At 39.9% G+C, this 21558-nt stretch overlaps 2 pseudogenes; both read left to right on the top strand.

Annotated features, from left to right (window-relative positions):
- LOC139447736 (centromere-associated protein E-like) overlaps positions 1 to 21558 on the top strand; it is a 75120-nt pseudogene that overhangs the window by 23598 nt on the left and 29964 nt on the right.
- LOC139447788 (uncharacterized) lies at positions 10677 to 12297 on the top strand (annotated as a pseudogene).

The raw sequence follows: 21558 nt of genomic DNA on the forward strand, positions 1-21558 counted from the left end.
ATATATCATTGCTAAACATTTACATTGTTTTATTTCAATTACACCAATAATTTGTAATCTGTTTTCTGGTGTTTAGTCTCTGGAAGGTTGTACACATCATCTTCTAACATCTTTAATACTGGTTGTTTGTGATGACCTCTTTCAAACTATGACCCTGTCTTAAAACTGTATTTAGTACATACGATGATTGTTGCTTTACATATCCTCTGGAAACCCATTTCCAAGCCTATTGCAGCAGGCCACATGCCCTTTGAAGTTTTAATGCAGACACATAACCGACATTTTAAAAAAAATTAAAGACACGAGGGGCGCAGAGTGGTTATTCTTCCTGCAGTGTTTTATTGTACGGTATACAACGACCACGAGTCGTATATTTTGTATATGATATATGAAAATTATGTACAGCCTTTTTAAGGATGTTATTAAAATGTACATTTAAAACCATTTACCTTATTTATAATAAGAATAGAAAGCGACCTCGGAAATGTCGGAGAAGTCCATTTTGAGAACAGGTTTGTCAAGTTTGGTATTTCCGCATATTCTCACAATCCTAACGTCGACTATTCGTACATTTTCTCCTCATACCGATTGTCATATCTCCCCCGCTTTTGAATGCGACCGTTCGGCCACTGCGTTTATCTGCATACTCCAGATACATCTATGGGGAACAGCCCACACGACATTTCCCTTTCAGAACGTCGTCCAATATATGACGTCATCAAGTTGGGAGCGCATGTTCGAATCTTCAGCAATGACTTCATGATATAAAAATGTTTTATCGTGAAATGAACCACGCTTCGTTATTCATTTCTTATTGCAGTTTATCGCGTAGCTATTTACATATTGACTTAAACTCAATAAGGGTCACCACGTGAAACAACCATCATACCTGGTATTGTTTTCATTTTACAGATACCATCACGCACGCATTACATCTCAGGATGGATATTCCCCATAGTGCTATCCTGCAAAGGAATCACGTATATCTAAAGGAGAACCTTCAGGTCGACCCTGTGCTGGATGCCTTGTACCAGAACCGTGTCTTCACACAGGGAGACTATGACAAGTGTAGACTAGCTGCACCAGAGAGACAATGTGAACTGTTCCTTGAGATTTTGAAGAAAAAAGGGGTTGAAGGCTACAGGACACTCTGTGCTGTCCTCGATTCCACACAACCATTTATCAAGGAGAAACTTGATAAGACCTCAACTGAAGAAGGTATTTCAACCTTTCACACGCCTATGGATTAATATTGAATATAATATTACTAATCTAAATCTACAAAAATGTTGGCGTTTTAGTAAAGGTTGGTTCTAAGCACCATAGGCTGTGAAATTGCAGCTCATCAGCTGAAGTTAGAAAATATTTTTTTCACATAATACACATGTATTTTACAATGTGCATCAGACATTGATAATGTAGACTTATTAACAATGAATTATCCAAGATTGATCTGTGGAGAAATATATGCTGAATGTTTCCGCCCATAGTCTTGACTAACTGAAGTAAGCTTAGCTACACTCCCATTCACGTGGACTAAGAAAAATAGACAAATTATATAATATGGTGTAGGTCTTGATACACTGACAAGTAAATGTTTTTAGTCGTTTTTCCAAAGATAAATATACCAAATAATATTTCTTATCCTGGCACAACATATTTCAATTTTGTTCTTCACTTCGATCATATCGCCTAATCTAAAACGTGCCTCCGTGTACATCCAGAGCCCTCGTTACCATTGCTTATTCTGTAATGGGTTATTCATTACGTCCCTTCTCATCACACAAGTGATACAGGGGTGGTTTCTGTTGGGAATTATATCCTTTGACTTTGGGTTTATTATACATTTTTACCGGGGCGGTCGGGTAGCCTAGTGGGTAAAGCGTTCGCTCGTCACGCCGAAGACCCGGGTTCGATGCCCGACATGGGTACATTGTGTGAAGCCCATTTCTGATGTCCCCCGCCGTGATATTGCTAGATTATTGCTAAAAGCGGCGTAAAACCATACTCACTTACTCACTCACTCACATTCTACCTGAATGAAACGTCACAGATATCTTTCAAGAAAGCTATTCCAATAAAGTATATGGACAACTTTCATTTTGCAGCATGCATTTGCGTATTTTTGTTCACCTGGTCGTGACAAAACATTTTTCATGCGAAACATTTTTTGTCCATACATTGTTAACTTCTATCATCGTGTGATGTTTATATAGGTTATATATATATATATATATATATATATATATATATATATATATATATATATATATATATACATACATACATACATACATACATACATACATACATACATACATACATATATATATATATATATATATATATATATATATATATATATATATATATATATATATATAATGTTTTCCAGCATGGTTGATAGTGCAAGTATTAGTGACGAAGTGTGTTGCCTCCTATTTGCACAACCATTTGATTTTCGTGTTACCTTGGCAACTGCGGAAGTAATCTTCACGTTGATTGTCCAGACTGTAGAAAGTGGATGTCAATGTCACCAGAACTGTCTTCCACCAGCGTTTCTCCTCGTCTTAGATCGTCATCTGTCACGCCTAATGGCCTCTCTACAAGTATCCCCGGCGTCGCCTACATGGGATGCATCCTCCTTGGGACTGTGTTGCTTGGCTGGTGATTGGAGCTGGGGATCTACTGGGGATCAGTGCTTTGTCTGTGACTGGCGATCCACTGGCGATCCACTGGCGATCCACTGGCAATCGTCCTAAGCCAAGTATCTATTCGCTGATTTACAACGCCTTGTCATCCAGCATCTTGCTGATGCATCCCACCTTGATGGCGCCTTCACATTCAATGGCTACGATGAGTGCATCAGCGTCTGGTATTTCATCGTCACCAGAACAGTCCCCAAATGCGCCTCTCTTCGTCCTGGGGCTGGTGATGTACCTTTCTACCCTTGTCCAAGTGTCTGCATGGGAACCGGCGCTCAGAGAATTATTGTGCAGTCCACACCTTTCGGAGGGTGATCCAACGATAAGGAAATGTAACACCATCCTTGAAATGAGCTCTACTGCGAATGGCTATCAGAAAACCTGTTGCGGCAAGAAACACAGTATGATACTCTCACCAAAACTTTATTCACATTTTCGTTTTCACAACGTTGCAGCGTTATCGTTACCGTTATCAAATATATACCTTGATATATAAGTTTTCAACACAAACCTGAACCATTCAAAGTATACAAATATTCTAATTACAAATTGCATGATAATGAATACTTTAATCAAATGTTTCATTTGTACATAAAGACAATATAAAGGTAAGGAAACAAAAACTCACAATTGTGTTCTGCCATAAACGACTCATGACAACATGGAGGCCTTCTGTCCTACCAACAACATGCGCTTGTGATCATGTGATCACGTTGCTGAACGGCGTTTCACTAGAGGCCAGGTTTGGACACCTCTCGGGCATTACAAATGTCGTCGCAGACGTGATTTCAAGGCGACACCAGTCCACGCCAACATAATGACAACTTCATCCGAGGTTTTGTTTGGATTGGTTAACAGCTGGACACGCCCAACACTGATTTGGGCACTCCAAGATACGACAACCAGCTTCCAATGTTCGACTCTCTTATCTCAGATTCACTCATCTGGGATCATGATCCACTGGCCATACGCTGCAATACAATGCCACCTTCATTTTTTCGACACCAACACTACCACTTAGAGTACTGCTGACGTTGACTAAAACTAGTGCCAACGTCTTTCAATTGTGTCATATTGGTTTAGGAGACTATGGTTCCAGAACTAGAAAGATCACAGGAATCCTGGGCCCCGTTCCACAAAGTGATGTTAGCGCTAAGTTGATCGTAACTCCCATTCTTTAACACTGACTTACGACAGTCGTAGCGCTAAGATCGCTTTGTGGAACGGGTCCCTGGGAACCACCCTGGGAAAGGCAACTCTGCAATGCATGCATGAACTTAACTTATGTTTGACAATGACCAGAAGCCTCATATGGACCTAATGTGGGATTTTGTCATCAAACGCCATTGTTTTCCAGATATTCTTTGTATCACATTGTGTCACAATAACTATTCAGAGGGATTGTTGGTCTCCGATTCTATGGGACTCACGTATTATAAGCCGCGCTGCTCGACCATGAAGCATCGATTTACATGTTAGAGTTGAGGATGTGACAGGGGGCAGCATATTCTTATCCACACGTGTTCCAGAGATTGTTAGCAAAACGACAAGCTGCAGAACTAGGTTTCAAGCGTTGCAAAATGTTGTGTCAATATGTATGCGACATTAATTTGGTTATTTGGTTAGTATCCTTACATTGTCACAAGAAGTCTCTGTTCCAGGCCTAATTACCAAACCACATGCTGATGAGAATACAGTTGAGTATCAAGGACTCTGCTTGGTAACCAACGGCAACGTGTGTTCCAATGCAGAACTTGCATGCTTTGGCTTTTATTTTATATGATCAAATGGAAATATATTGTGCCAGGATAAGTATTCTTATAACATGAATAGCAAAAGTCGACAGGCAAGGAATTATTCCAAACAATATCAACTTTAAATTGTATTCTTTTCAGAAGATATGTGTTAACAGTCTTTTAAATCTAGTTTTCGCAATATTATATTTTCAGGTAATTCAGATCTCGTCTATGTCAACAAGGAAAAGCTGGAAGCTTACCACAAAAAACAACTTGCTGAAAAAGATGGGCAAATAGCTGACATGCACTCTGTACGTTGTGGAGAGACAGCACAAGCTCGTCTATTTATTATGTTAAGAACTACCTTGTTTTGAGAAGAGATATATATTTAGATGTATATGATTTTAACAATGGTAGTGATTATTAAAAGTGCATTTACACCAACGTTGAAGTTTAGATCAAAAAGGAGTTTTACATGTAAAAAATGACATAAACTGCTACATGTATAAGCAGTCGATATTTACTTCTTAAACGGTCATTCGCGTTTGTTTTTAGGCAATGGAAAGACTTGAGGAACAAGTTAAACAAAAAGACACAGACCATGCCGAACTTGAAGAACAACTGATACAAGAAAGAGGGGATCTCACAACACAGATAGAAAAGAAGAATGAGGAAGTTGAAGCTCGTAATGTGACATTAATAATATATAGTTAAATATCGCTTCTATCCACAATTTTGATTTTGCCTATTTTGCCAGTAACAAATGTTATATTTGGGATAACACTTTTGGAGTAAAGTACAGACTCTCGTACTTGTTTAGGTTGAGTCCCATTCGGGATTCGAACCCATACTGCCAGAGTGAGGCACCTAATCGCCATCACACAAAGTCCGCGATCATACCCACTCAGCTGTCGAGGCTTCGAAGAAATGGTCCGACAACTGGTAGCCTAGATCACGTACTTTTTGCACCCCTCCGACAAGCGTAAATTCGCACGGCTCCCATGGCTGAAATCAATGAACACACAATGACATTTAGAAAGTGGTCAAATGTAACAAATGTTATATATTTGGGGTAACACATTCTTAGAAAAGTACAGATTCTCATACTCTTTTAGGTTGAGTCCCATCCAGGATTCGAACCCACACTGTCACTGCCGGATAGGACTCAACTTAAAAAAATATGATAATCTGTACTTAACTAAGAAAGAGTTATACCAAATAAAACATTTGATCACTTGCTAAATGGCATTGAGTGTTCATATTTTGCCAGTGTTCACGGTGGTAATGGAACATCCTGGTTTCCAACGGCCTGTCTATGATAAACAACTACATTGTATCATTTCTGAAATATACTAATTCCATAGTTTCAATGGACAAATGCTATGCAGTGTCCGGAATGTTGACACATAAAACTGTTATATCCATGCATTTTTCTTGTTTCAGTAAAAACAAAATTGTCAAAGGCAAATGATGAATTGCTGCAGATTCGAGCAAAATGTGAAACATTTGAGAAGGTGAGAATGGGATCAACTTATATGTTTAAAGTGTTATTTTGCACAACTTCTAAACTAAATGGAAATAAATTAACACGTAATATCTTGATTACAAGATACATGTCTGTGATGCAGTGATAACTGTCGTTTCAGAGACTACAAGAGGAACAGGAGGCATATGATGCTTTATTGGGGGTTCCCAGGTCACAGTCCCCAGACAGGGTACATGTTAGAGAGGAAGTCCATCAAGCAGGTGCATTAAACAAAGTGACACTCCATCTTATATATGTAACTTATGAACAAAAATACAATCACACGGTAAGTAAAAGCCTGATTAAATATGTCTGATGAATCAGTTCCTTTAAGCATTGAACTGATCGTGTCATTTGTTTTTCCTCAGAATCGACTGAGCGAATGTGTCAGTTTACAACTAAGTCCTGCTGTGATGGGAGTCAGCTTTGCCTTCTTCCATGCCTTCATTCTGCATGCAAGCTATGCATTGATCACCAAGACACCCAAGCCAAGCAGAATTGCATACAGTGTCCCTCCTGTGGCTGTGAGTTCAACATGGAGCAGACAGCAGTGGATCATGTCAGACGCAACGAAGCTGCCTATACCGCTAACGTTGATGGAGAGAAGAAATGTAACTACATCGAAGGAGATCATGATGCAAAGGCTGTGATGTACTGTCACGAATGTGCTAGCCTGCTCTGTTCCGACTGTCATAAAATACACGAACCACTGAAACCGAATCAAAACCACAGCGTGATTGAGATCAACCAGGCGGAGAATATCCCCATGAAGCAGTGGATGAAAGAACCTAACTGCAGAGACCATCCTGAAAACAAGTCGCAGCTGTATGACCACACATGTAAGCAGGCAATGTGCCTTGTGTGTGTACATGGAGCCCACAAGGGTCACGAGAATGAAGACTTGAATCATGCCTATGTGGAAGCAAAGGGTCAGCTGCAGGAGCAGCTGCAGAAGCAACGACTTAAACTGAAAGATGTCACAGTCAGAATGAAAACTGTCAACAGTCACCAAAACGAACTGGGAAATAAACAGAGAAAGCTGGAACAAGATGCCACTACAGTCTTCAAAAGTGTTGCTGTACGGTTCCTTCACCGGCAGAGACAACTCATGAAGGACATTCATGCGAGTCTTCAGGCCCCAAATGAAATGGTTAAAGAGAAGCTGGACACTTTACATGACGTCCATACTTCAATAGTATCAACGATAGACTACACCCAGAGAACCCTTCAATCCACAAGACAGGAGGAGCTCATTACTCTCACCGGTGTACTACAGAAGAAATCTGATGAAAATCTGAAGAGGAAGCTTCCAGAAGATAACACACAAGACACGAGACTCCTTCTTTCCTTTCAAGGACAGAAAGCCCTTATGGAACTAATCGACACATTTGGTGGTCTTGCCTCCAGTCTTGACTTGGATCATATTCCAGATAAACAGCCTACTTTACAGGGTAAGAATGCTTCTTCAATATCGGAACACTGATCGTGGACTTTAGGAACAATATCCTATATCAAAGCTAATTGTTTTGGGTATACTTTAAGTTAACTTATCTTGCATGCCTTAATACCATTATTAATCGATTCAAAAGTATCTTGCTATTCCATGTACCTCGGCCCAGTTTTAATGTAGTCGAACATCCGTCCGTATGTACACCTGGCATTAAAAAAAGAAGAAACCAGTGCGGTAATGTATTGCTTTCGTAACAGAATTTTGTTTTTATTAACATGTTTTCTAAGAAAGGGTTTCAATGGCTCTTTACATTGAGTACATACATGGCTCAAATTGTGAGTAAAACATATGTTAATCAACACGGTTGGAATCAAGTTGCAAGTTGTTCCTAACACCCACATAGCTAAATGTTACATGCAGTCGATAAATAAATAATGTATGTGGTATGATATGATACCCAGCTATTGTGTGAGGCAAAGGTTATGTTCTGATCTCTATGGTGTCAGCGATGTTGTTTCAGGTACATGAAGGGCGGTGGCATCGGCTTGGGGAGATGATCCGTCGCATCACAGGTACAATATAACACCTGGATGTAGGTCAGGAAAAGCAGATTAAATACCAAATGAACTACACTAACCTTCATACTTTAATAGAGTATACCAATGTATTCAGTGCATTAATGTAAGACTCACTTTCTGTTTATATAAAAGCAGTAAATAATAAGACTTTAGTTAGATAAATTATTGAAATCCAATACATTTATCTACAAACAGGTTCTGCTACAAGTGGAGATGGATCACAGGGACTCCAACCTGAACAGCTGACATCCCAGGATCTCCGACATGAACAGCTGACATCACAGGATCTCCAACCTGAACGGCTGACACCACAGGATCTCCGACATGAACAGTTGACACCACAGGAAGTTCAGGAAGTTGTCACACGTGTACGTTAAATGACAAACAACCCCCACCCCCTCAAAATGTAAACTGCGAAGTATAGAAGAAAAGGAAATCATTCAAAATTGTCTAGCCAAGAAACGTATTTAGATTTATACATAGAACTTACATAATGTGTCAGGCTTATTAATAATATGTTTTCAGTTCATACTCGGAGCATCCATCATTTCTGAGTCACCTACACGTGGTTTATACTTGAGAGGTATGTACAACACGATATGGGATTTAGTTATTTAGTCAAAACTATATCTCGAATGTCAGAGTTACTGTCAAGTTGTAAGATGTCACCAGTTTACTAGATTTCCAGGTAAAGGATGCATGACCCATAGCAGTTATGTATAGCAAACAGTTCCACCTGTTTAGTCAGCGATACTGTACACCACATACGACAACTAGTTACATCAAACGTCCTCGCTATTTTCAAATGATAACATGTAATGGTACGGCGAGGGCTCGGAAATGTATGCCCTCCTTCGTTTGGATAATATTCATTATACATGTTACACTTTAAAATCGTTGCTTCTGGCATGTCAGAAAATACATAGTTATTAGGAAGTTTTATCTAGATCAGTTAATGTAGTTCACTGCACAATAAAAGGCAAAATGACACAGCAAAAAAAGTGTAGGTTTCCGTCTTCCGGAAACCTTCCGGAAACCTTCCGGATACCTTCCCATTTTGGATCCGGCCCGGATACCTTCCGGAAACCTTCCGGAAACCTTCCAAAAAAAATGTCAAAATTTGGGGGGTGCATTTTGTTCACTTAAGTGTGAAACACATAAAAAAATTAACTTGAAAATACCAAGCAATTTGAAGGTTGTTGAAGGCATCTGGAAGTTTTCCGGAAGGTTTCCGGAAGGTATCCGGAAGGTATCCGGATGCAAATTTTCTTCATGACTTGCTTCTGGTAAATAATGTTAGCCTGTGCATTACAGGTACCTGTTCTAATATTCTGTGTTATTTTAATGGTAAATATCCTCCTAAAACATTTTTGGAGAAGAAAATTGTTCAATTTCATATTTTGTCCTTTTCGGATGTTAATGGTATTTAATGAACAAACATCAGTTCTTGTATAATGATATCCTTAAATTTCATGTCCAGACTTCCAGTTTGTACTGAGAAAAAGAAAAAGCCATTGACAATGTGCTCACTGTGTGAAGCCATGTCTGGTATTCCCAGATGTGTTATTGCTGGAATACTTCTAAACTGTGTAAAACCATTTTCACTTACTCGCTTAAAGAAATAGGCTTCAAGCATACAATTCAAATCGTTATGAGAATATTCAGACTCGATTTTCTACAGAAACATATCATATACGGCAGTAAAGGCAAGATAGTGATGAAAAAGTATGTGACCGAATCACTGTAAATTAGTTGATGACACCAAGTGTCTGCAAAAATGGACCCCCTGTTCTACCAGTGGCACCCGGCAATTTTTACAAGAATTACGTGTTTTTGTATTTTTCCTAACGCCGCACCCAACAATACTCCTCCCATACGAATGCGGCCTGTAAACAATTGAGTCCTGCCCAGACAATCCAGTGATCAGTATCAGGAACAATGACCCACGCTATCGGGGTACGACGTCCACGTCTCCAAGCATGACCAACCTATCTAGTCAGGTGAATGTCAGTGTGTGGGGATGTGTCATAATAGGAAACAGCGTCGCGCATCTTTCGACAATTAGCGTGTCATATTTGGTAAATTCCTCTGAACGTCTATCATTGGATATCTGAATTGTCTTGACCAGGCCTGTGAGGGTTAGTCCTTGATAAAAAAAGATTAGATGTAATCGCAATGTGTCTTTCCACAAAATCTGACATTCTCACTTCAGTCCCCAAACAACCGGGAAATGTAAACGTCATAAGCCGTCATACCACCACATATGCATATGTAACACTTGTAAAAGTTCAGCTTTTTTATAGAAGCACCTCATATAGCGGTGAGGTAGGCCAGTTTGATTGTCACATCAAAGATGAGGGTTTCGATTCCCCACATATGTGCAATGTGTATGTGAATTACATTTCTGGAGTCCCCCACAGTGGTAGTGCTGGAATATTGCTAAAAGTGGTGTATTTACATATACATACATTCGCTCGTCACGCTGAAGACCGGGTTCGATTCCCGACATGGGTACAATGTGTGAAACCCATGTCTGGTGTCCCCCGCCATGATATTGTTGGAATATTGCTAAAAGCGGCGTAACACCATACTTACTCACTCACTCACTCAATGTACAAAAACAAATATACATGTAACTTTGATGGTGATTTTTTGGGTGGTGAAAGGTTGTTGATGTGAAACATGTGTAAGTGCCTCTGATAACATAGTAATCGTCTATTTCTTAATAACAGCTGTGTTTTTGGCCAAAATAAGAATGAGATTTCATAAATAAAAGGTAGAGAATCATGTCCATGTTTACTGAGGAATTTTGACAAGAATTGTCATTTTTGGTTAATCAATAATCAAAAAGGTTTACCGATCTTAAAATTCCATTTAATTATTTGAACACACATCGATTAGGGAAAAGGGAGTAGCCCGTATTTAAATTTTAATCTGTTCCATATTTGTGAAACTTTGGGCCGGGTTTGGTGACTTCATCAGCAGGATAAGGTAGGTTTCAGATGAATGTAAGTCACCATTATCACATACCAGATGGAAGTAGTGTGAATTAGTCCAGGATTGTCCGTCAACAATGGATACGTTATGCAATGTCATAATAATAATATAACTGTTTTTACAAATCATTCACAAATACTTATCCCAGTCAATACACTTGACGTGAAAATCTCCCCGCCCAGCGAGTGCGCTTAAACTGTGTTCAGTGACTGAAGCGGACGTAGAAGTTACCACTGTGTCTGTTGAACACCCAAATGTATAGATATCACGAAACAACACTTTTGTCTATCTCGGTCTTTACTATTATGTATAATCAGAGTTTAGAATCCCTATAATGATAGTTTAATCGTGAAATAACTTTGAAACATTTACATAATTCGGCAGTTGGGGTCTATTAGTCACAGCAAAGTAGGTCAAATGCAACTTTGTAAAAAGATATCTAAAAAGCGTGTATTTGTTTCACAGCGTTATCATTAAATTCGTAGGCAGATGAAAGTGGCAGCCGATAAATTATAGCGCTTTTTGGAATCATTGAAACAAAACTCATAAACAAAATGATTCATTGTAGTAACAAATAAAATCTATTTCCAGGTCCTAAACTCCAACTGGACGCTGCTCGAGCAAACACAGACCGGTGCCATGTAACGACAGACGGTGAGCTGGTCAACTCGCCGCCCGACACACGGTCACGTGACAGGCACAGGCTGCAGAAGTATTTGGGCACGTGTACCTCCCCCCCCCCATCCCACTAGATCCACCCCCCTCCAGTGTCACCCCTTCCCCCAACACACCCCGATACTGGGAAACCCACTCCAGGGTGGGTGTGGTGAGAGCATTTAGTTGGTTGCCTGTCCTGGAGATGGGTGTAGTGGAGGAGAGCCAGGTGGACAGTTTGTGGTATGCTTGTCAACAGCGCTGCTCCTGGTGTGTCAGTGTAAGGAGCTGCCCCACACACTTGGGGAGTATCTGTACCGGGGTGTGGCAGGAGGGGGAGGGGGGAAGTGTTACAGAAACACAATGTCTGCCACACCCGGCACACAGGCCACCCTCCACTATGGAGTTGTGCTGGATGTTGGGAGGGGTAGACTAGCCTTTATCGACCTGGAGAGGGAGGTTGTTTTGGCAAAAGCTAATGTAGAGTTTCGTGAGGCTCTTCTCCCTGTGTTTGGTATTAGTTCGCCAAATGCCTTCACAGTAAACATGAAGTTGATCAGCGGGGAGGAGATCGTCATGACTGACACAAAAAGATCACTCATCAATGAAGCCCTGGCCTAAGGAATGAACTGAACATGACACTGTGTAAACTTGTAAACTGTCAAATACAACACAACACTGGTGAAGAGGAGGACGTAGAAGTAGCCTGTTCATGTGTTGTTTGTTGTTTGTTTGTTGTGTACGACCATGTAACAAGGTTAGCTAAAGGTGTTGTTTTCCTACATGACTGGTTTCTGTTATGTATGAGAAACATTTTACATCCATACATGAGTATTGTTATTATTATTAATATATAGTACCTGATCAGTTTATGAACATTTCACACATTTCTGGGAAATGTTTCAAAACCTAACTCAGTAAAACGTTTTTCAATCATGAATACATAGACATATTTCGCTTCCATTCTGTAAAATAACAATTTTAAATACCCACATGAATAGTGTTGATTTGAAATTGACAGATACATTACATGGCGGTCCTGGTGCACCGCTGGGTAGTTAAGTTCACTGAATTGTCTGTTTCTTTATGACAATGTGTCCTGCTGTGAGTGAGTAGAATTTTGAATCCCCATACAAGTGTTTTTTATAGTATTTTCATTTGATCTGCACGAATAGTTTCAAAAGTACATTCCTACAGTACCCATACAATCCGAACACAGCTCTACTTTCAACAGAATTGGTTTTAACAACTTGGCTCTCGATACACATTGATATGAGTTCTTAAAAATGTAGGGTTTCTAAGATTGTTGTACTTGTGCAGCACTAGGTCTACATCCAACAATGAGGTTTGCAGAAATGCACAATACAAAATGTCACTCCTAGAATACCGCGCCATTTTGAAACTTAGGCCATGCTTGCTGCTGTCTCTGCCTTTTCCGCCTGTGTCGCTATGAAATAATTTGATATGCAGTAACTACATTCTAAACCCGTTGTCTCGAACTTCAAGGTGTCCATCCTCTAGTAAATGACCAGGTTTAACCAGGCGGATAAATTATGTCGATAATGCCACAATTCCTCTTTTGAGAACAACATGTATTCAGCACACGGTGGTGCCAAGTCGACTGGTCGAGTGTTCTGTATGTTGATAAATGTACGTATTTATTTACTATCATTATTTTATCATGTCATATTCCAGTGATGTAAATAAAATGTAAACAGATGCGTAAATGTATTTATTACCTACGAGGGCAAACCTATGGGGATTCATAAAAATCAAATGTGCCCTAGGGTCATATCATGTCACGAGATAACAGTGTATTGTTTTCGTCATCCGGATGGCATTGTTGACGTCATTCAAATCTTATTGTGACTTGAGTTAGTGAGTGAGTGAGATGGGTTTAACGCCGCTTTTAACAGTATTCCAGTTATATCACGGCGTGTCAGCTTAATGTGGGAGGAAAGACCGAAGTGATGCTGGTCTCAGACGTTTACCACTTCTGTAAAACCTACGAGCACGATAGGGATAGGGTACAAACCTAGAAACATAATCGGGGCGAACAGGGATTCGAACCTACAATCATAGGTTTCTGGCATGCCCAAGGGACGCATCTCTACACAGCAAATCGCGAGGCATTAGACGACTGGGCCACCCATGCCGCCTTGTCCTTAAGTAGACAATAAAGTAATGTTTTACAATTCGTCAAAACAAAGTATAAAACTGATGTCTGGTGTGTAATCTTGCATTCAGAAGCGGAAACCTAACTCTCTGTCTGGACATTCGAAGAGGGTGCGGTCGGGTAGCCTGGTGGTTAAAGCGTTCGCTCGTCACGCCGAAGACCCGGGTTCGATTCCAGACATGGGTACAATGTGTGAAGGCCATTTCTGGTGTCCCCCGCCGGGATATTGCTGGAATATTGCTAAAAGCGGCCTAAATCCATACTCTATCACTCACTCACTCATTCGAAGAGTGTTTGCGTGGGATCAGTCATTGTATTTAGTACTTGAGCAGCTGTTTTATCCATAAGTGAATCGATTTGGTATCACGATTATATTTAAGGTGCATAACGGCGTGTTAGCTCCATTTAAGATAAGCGGTTGAGTGAGTTAGTTTAACGCCGCTTCGACCAGTATTGCAGTTCCCTGGAAAACCGAAACTGCAACCCAAGGATCACGGATATGGTGCTGACAAGCCTGGAAACATAATCAGGGCGAATGTGGGATTTGAACCCATGACCGTTGGTTTCTGCAACATTTAATGGTCGCAACTGTGATGCGTGCGATAACGGGCCCCAAATGTAAGATGAAATCACAAATCATGCAAGTCATGGTTAATTGGATGAAAACCCACGAGGACAACATGGTGCAAGAGAAGCTGATATCATTTTCTCCTTTACCGCGTTGTCATATTCATCAAGGATCAAACACTGGGAAAATAGTGGACAAGCGGGTCCATGACACGGCTAAAGGATGCTACTCTGCACTGCAAATCGGGGTGCATTAGATCCCTATGCACTGTACATTTATTCTGCACCACAGAATTCACATACCACAATGTAACGAAATGTATATAGAAGGCCTCGTAAGTGTGTCACTTGTGCCTAATCCATTTCATTTTCCGCAATAAAATATGTTTAAATCAAATTTGGACCCTCATCAAACCGTACACCTCTTTATCGAGGAGTCGATAACGTCATGTGCTGTTGCACACTGGAAGCCCTTTGTGCTCTCTTATCCCATGCTGTTATCCCACACCCTTCCTACAATACCAACGTGCGCTTGGCTTTTAAGGCCACAGGAGGTGTCCTCTACACACCACACAGACCAGCCTCTTATTTTCAGGGATCGCCCTTTTATCAAGTACATATCAAACGTCAACGCCAGGAATAACCAGTCTCGATTACCCGGCGAAGCAGATACCATTTGGCTGAAATGGCAAAAGAGCGGCGAAAAGCATATGAGTGGGTCATTTATCAAACTCGCAGACGGAAATATCCTCATCTTTTCTAATCTATTTCATGCGTGGTTTCCAAGGTGATTGTTGTATAAAGGGTATACAGGTCGGAGTGACACGAAGTAGCAGTCGACACATTAAAGGAATGCGGAAGTGAAAACCTTCACAATCAGTCGATGCACCTCTGACAGGTTTTCCTCGTTGTGGGATTAATATTTGTTCGATGAACAACCTGCACGATGATATGTTTCCTTTTTCATTGTACTTCACTTTGTACAAATGTAATATCCTCCTCGACTGTGTGTGTATACTTGTATATACACTATTATAACTGAGATTTGCCTCCCGTCAAAAATATGTATCCCCATGCCATGAAAATATATAATCTGTGATGATATTATTTGTGTTTTTCGAGGCTGGGCTGGGACGAGTCCAAATGTACTAGCCGGGTACCCGACCCCCTTTTACCCGACCCTACCCGGATACCCACAGTAGGTCTCAAGAGTTGGGTACAAAATGTCCGATCAGGATTGTTTTACCGTACCCCTTGTAAAAAGTATTTAAATACACCTATAAAACGATTTGGTCATGCATACACTAGGGTCGACTGAAGCAGTATCATTACTCAAAACGTATAAAAGTCAGGAGGAACGTGGCTATAGTCAGAAAGATATCCGAACATTTTTAACGATTTGTAGGTAACCATGGAGTTACAGTAGTGATTTCTTTCCTTATTCAACACTATATCACGTGACTAGCCATGGGTCCGGGTAGCCCTATTTTCAAGTGTTAAGTCATGCTTGATTTATTGCTGTGGTAATTACAGATCTACATGATTAAATAAATCAATATGAAGAAGTAAATCATTCATGAAAATGATATAATAGTGATATAATGTTGATAGTAAATACAAACCACCACACTCGTTCTCGTTCTTATTTGATAAAACTGAGTAATACATTTCATTAATATCCAGAGAAATATTTCCGCTTGACAGGAATCAGTATATTTTGAGTCTTGTTGTAGATCATAAACAGTTATAAAATTCGTCTTGATGTTTAATTTGACGTCTAAACTCTTTACGAATTTTCATTAATTGCAAGGCATCTCGTTTTAGTCAAATATATATGAAACTGATCTATGGCACTCTCTCTTCAGTCAGGACCGCCTCCGTGGTCTAGTGGTAGAGCGTCCGCCCGGAGAGCGGAAGGTCCGGGGTTCGATCCCCGACCGCGTCATACCAAAAGACGTTAAAAGATGGTACTTGTTGTTACCCTGTCTGGCGCTCGACATTAAGGGGCTAAAACCAGGACTGGTCGGCTCGGAGTCAGTATACTGTGTCTGAGTGGGGTATTCATGTTAAACTGCGGCATGGTATCTTAGCGGGCTAGCACTATAAATCGGCATCAGTCCGGACTAGTACAAGCAGCCACATACACACGCACATGTTCGTCGCTTTATAAGTGCAATAATCTTGGACGCGACGTTAAACCCAATTTCACCTCACCTCACCTATTCAGTCAGCACGTGGATATTCCGGGTTAGAACTGTTGCTTGTTGTAAGAGATGGTAACGTGTTGACCGTTGTCATCCTATCCCGACTGTGTGGATCCTTACATATCACCAATCACTGGATTGTTGGCTCCAGACACGATTATTTCCAAGCTGTGGCCTTAAACAACAAAAACCAGCAAGCAAAGTTTATTCTATTTCGAGAAGAAATCCGCAGGTTTTCATCGTCATTATTTGCTATGCGATGTCTACAAAATGGTTTACTTGATCTGGATTACAAATGAATTATGACAAGCAAATATTCATATATCAAAACAGGCAATGTGAGGACAATTAATTGTTTTTCGTTTGCTGCTCATCGGGCCTCTCAAGATTTTTTGTGTATGAAATGATTTGTTGGCAATCTTTATATCATGCCCTCATCTGTCATCTTCCCAAGGCAAGAGAGTTAACTGACTTTAAATGTCCAGTTTCCACCCTTGCCGAACTAGGCTGGAATTCCTTGGCTCGATCGTAGCGCCACCAGTGACTATTACGAGTTATGTCCTTTCTATGCCTCTCCTATTGACCAATCAGATTCAGTCTCTCGTATCACTTGTATTTGCTTCAAAAGAAAACGGTGGCGCCCAGTCAAGACGATCTGATTGATAATCAAGATCTATATTGTGATGAAACGAGTCTTACATCGCGAAGTGCATCAAATCACGTGAGCACCTTGATTAAAAGCATGAAAAGATTTAGAAAATATCTGTTGACAACGAGTTAGCGATGCACATCCTTTGCAAATCCTGCAGTCGACCGAAATTTGCATGACACTTTACGAACCGGATTTCGATTTCAGTGCGCGATTTTGATTGGACTATGCATAGACTCGTTAGTCCAGCCAAAATGTAACTCCATAATACAGCCTAGTTCGGCAAGGGTGGAAACTGGACTATAGCTATAACTATAGTCAGTTAACTCGCTTGCCTCGGGAAGATGCTCATCTGTAAGTGTATAGGATTTTCTCTAAATGTACTGATTTACGAAAGAGTCTAACGTTTCAACACAAAAGCAGATTGTTTAAACAAAATGACTTCAGGGTGATATTTCTCCTGAAGTACATATTACAAATAAAGTGCTATTTGTGATACACATGTGAATACAGCAGCATTTTCTGCAGTAATGCAATTTCTAACCCCTTTTTGGCACATTTCCGTGAATGCACATTGGGACAAACATCGGATGAATTCATTTCTTCGGGAGCTTTCCACTGATATAAAGTTTGTAGCTCGATCCCTTCTGTATGGGCAAGTTCGGACTGGTGGACAAAATTGTCCTGCCCTACCTCAATTGTAACCTGATGTTCATGCCGCTGGTTCCTGAAACTTCAGATTTCCCTGTAAAGAGTGGCTTAAAATGATGTCCGATGCAATTACCTATTTTGACTTGTACCATATGTTCCATGGTTTTTTTCAGGCTAACAATTCGCTTGCCTTTGCATGTGTTTGTGACAGATGCCACAAGTGGGGCAGGATTTGCTCACCTTTTCGCGAACACCTAGCATCATCACTATTCGATAGTGATTAATAAACATATACGCATTATATAGTCGGAATCGTACAATCGACTCTGCTTTATTGAAATTTGTTTTGTATTGGATATGGGCAGGGTTTTGCCGTATTATTTGTTTGTTATCACATGACAAATATTTAGACCTTGTACTGTGATGTGTGTCCCTTATCACCAGAACAGATGTGTTATCCTGGCTTGATAGAGAGCTTGTATCTCAGCATTGCCTGTCATCTCCTGGATGTATTATAAAGAATGTGACTGAGGGTGACTTTAATTGACGAACTAAGATCAGGTAGGACTCGCTTGATTAGGTGTTTCTTGTGTTTATTCAACTGACCATGCTTACAGCAGGTGTTTACAATGAGCTCGGGTCGTCATATGGTTTGGCGTGTTCTCTCTGGGTATGAACCTTGTATGAACGGTACCATAGGGGTCTGAGGCATGAGATGGTTACTTCGACATTCCTTTCATTTGAGTATGGCATTTGGCGGATCTTGGGTTGAATTTCGTATAGCCATCTGTCTTTGGGCTATGGAGGCTTTGCTTTTGCTTTTAATATCTAGTTTACTGAAGGAACTAGGCTGCAGCTCCGCTTTGTCTGGAGCTAGCTTTGCCTGTGTGTCTGCTTTTTTATTTCCATGAATATCTATGTGGGATCCAACACAGCTCCACTTGTTGCCTTTGGTCCGATTGTTTGTACATTCGTGTCGAATATTATTGACTATGGTTTGTCTCGAGTCTGAGTTTCTGCCGCTGATGGGCACTTAGCGGATCTGATGTGATGACTGTCTTTGCTTCCGGTAGTTCCGGTATGAGTCTGAGTTCATGATGAATTGCCGCCAATTAAGCCGTGAATACTGACTGACTGACCATCAGGCAGGCGAACCGAATGTGCTTGGGTTTTGGAGCTATGGATATGGATCCCGTAACCAGCAGTGTTGTTGACAGGATTCCTGGATCCATCAGTGTATATATGGACCCAGCTGTCCTTGGTAGTTTGAATTTTAGTGATAAGAATTATGTGACTATAATGCAATTCTAAATGCATTACCGCTTTTGTTTGGAATAGGGAATAGCTCAGAAAAAAACGTCAGCCTTCTCATGATAATTCCAGGTTCTTTTGATAATGATAGAATTATCCCTTTAGTTTATCCAGATTCCCGATGGTTAATTCTGACTCGATCGCCAAATGACAAGCCGGGTCGGGCCAGCGGATAATACTACAAATAGATTGCAGAATATTGAACGAAACGTGCGTATCTAGGCAAATATATCTCAAGTGTCCACAAGTCTATAGTATTGCCCAAGGAATTGAGTTCGAATCAAAATATACAGTCAACAATATAATGATGTAATAACTATGACTACATACCGAAAGTCCTCGTAGAAGAGGCAGTTTTTCCTTTGATATGTGCCGACCTTAGCATGAGATGTGATGTCCTGGCCAGGAAGTATCAGTGTTTTGACCAATTTCCTGTCATTAAAAAAGAAATGTCTATAATAACAGTTTTTCACCTTACAACTACAGTGTCTGCACACTCACAATTCAAGCATGTATTTAAAGATAATCACTAAAGAGTTACACATGCTTCACCAAATGCGTTGATTGATCCAGATCAATATTATGCCTTATGCTATATGATGTCACAATAAATACGTGCATTAAAGTACAGCCTCTTATATTTTCAAAACACTCAACATCTTATAATCAGAAATACGTTTGTACGGGATTGACCCAGCCGAGCATAACACCCTAAAACATCGCAGATGTATAAGGATTGCTAGATTGATAGAATAGTGCATAATGTACCAATCACAATCAATAGTACATTAAATTAACGACAACTGTGCTATCAACATCAACTGAACAGTATGTCTGTGGCAATTTATTAGAATCTATCTTTTATTGGAAATACATCCATTACTTTTAGTTTTAGAAATTAATATATCAGTACACATAATGAGGAAAATTACTTTTTTATCCGCATAATGAAAACAATTCTTTAAAAAATATCAATGATATTGCAATAGGAGTATGCATACTACTGCCTTCCCTCCAGACTGTCCTTCACAGAAATTGCCCACGGACCAATAAATTATTTAATACAGACCTCAAATGGAACTCCCTGAATTTCAAGTGAGCATATTGTTATGTTAATTAACGGTTATTTGGGCCGTTTGTGATGTGGACCTCACACTAATATGACTACGGTCATTATATAAAAAGGAAAGAGTTTACATCCTCAAGTTAATTGCTGTATTCGAATGAACAAAGGCAGATAGACTGTGTCTCTAAATTTAAAAAAGAAGTAAAAGACGCCTTTATTTTAGGGACCGGTCATTTGTTATATGGAGGGGTGGGTCAGAGGTTTTTAATGAATTATTTTCCTGAAAATAATTACCCTCCCCTAATGCTTGTCATGAATATTTTTTATATGACCCTCCAAACATCCTTGGACATTGTTTTCAGAATCCTTCCCATATATGTATATTATTTCTTCATGACCCTCACCTGGTTCCCATATCAAAAGATGTAGGTCAATAGTGCAGTACAAGATAGACATAATTTTATGGATAACAACTTCTTTAATACTGTGAAAAGTGACGTTTCGGTATAGATCCTTATACCGTTGTCAAGAAAAGCCACGTTTCAGTATAGATCCTTATACGGTTGTCAAGCTTGACAACGGTATAAGGATCTATACCGAAACGTCGCTTTTCACAGTATTAAAGAAGTTGTTGTCCATAAAATTGTGTCTATCTTGTCATCCGTCAACTTCTAAGTAATGCCTATCAAACAATTTAATAGTGCAGTAGGCTTTTGAAAGATCCAGAACTAAGCTTGTAAGAAAGGTTAACCTTTTTTATGACACCTTAATGACATGTTAAACTGAACAAAACAGAATTATTAAATCATAACACCTGAAACATTTTGTTCCTTCAAATGTTAAGTCACAACTGTCGGTCGCTTTATAAGCAAGAACATACTGAAGGATAAACATGATCACAGGATTGATTCAGGTACAACTTTCTGAAAGCCCTATTATATACTGTTTGCGCCAATGATATACAATCGACTATCACGCCCAATGCATTTTCTCTTCTTATTTAATTGTCCTCCACATACTTCAAGGAGCGGTTTGTCAAATGTGTTAACTGTAATATAATGGACTGTAAAAATTACAGTCAGGCAATTACAGTATAAAGCTATACCCTTGCAGCGTTGAAATGTAGGCAATGTGAACGTGATGTATTTGTCTACAGTTAGTGATTTGGGCGTGATTTGTTTTCCTTGTCGATAACAAGTTGAACACTGCTAAGTTTGAGGACAATTTGCTAGGAAAAATGGAATTCAACACACATCGTACATTTTCATGCTTAAACAAATCTATCAGTT

This window comes from Haliotis cracherodii, unplaced genomic scaffold, assembly GCF_022045235.1.
Source record: "Haliotis cracherodii isolate W230 unplaced genomic scaffold, xgHalCrac1.p SCAF_7, whole genome shotgun sequence".
In the NCBI taxonomy this organism is placed as follows: Eukaryota; Metazoa; Mollusca; class Gastropoda; order Lepetellida; family Haliotidae; genus Haliotis; species Haliotis cracherodii.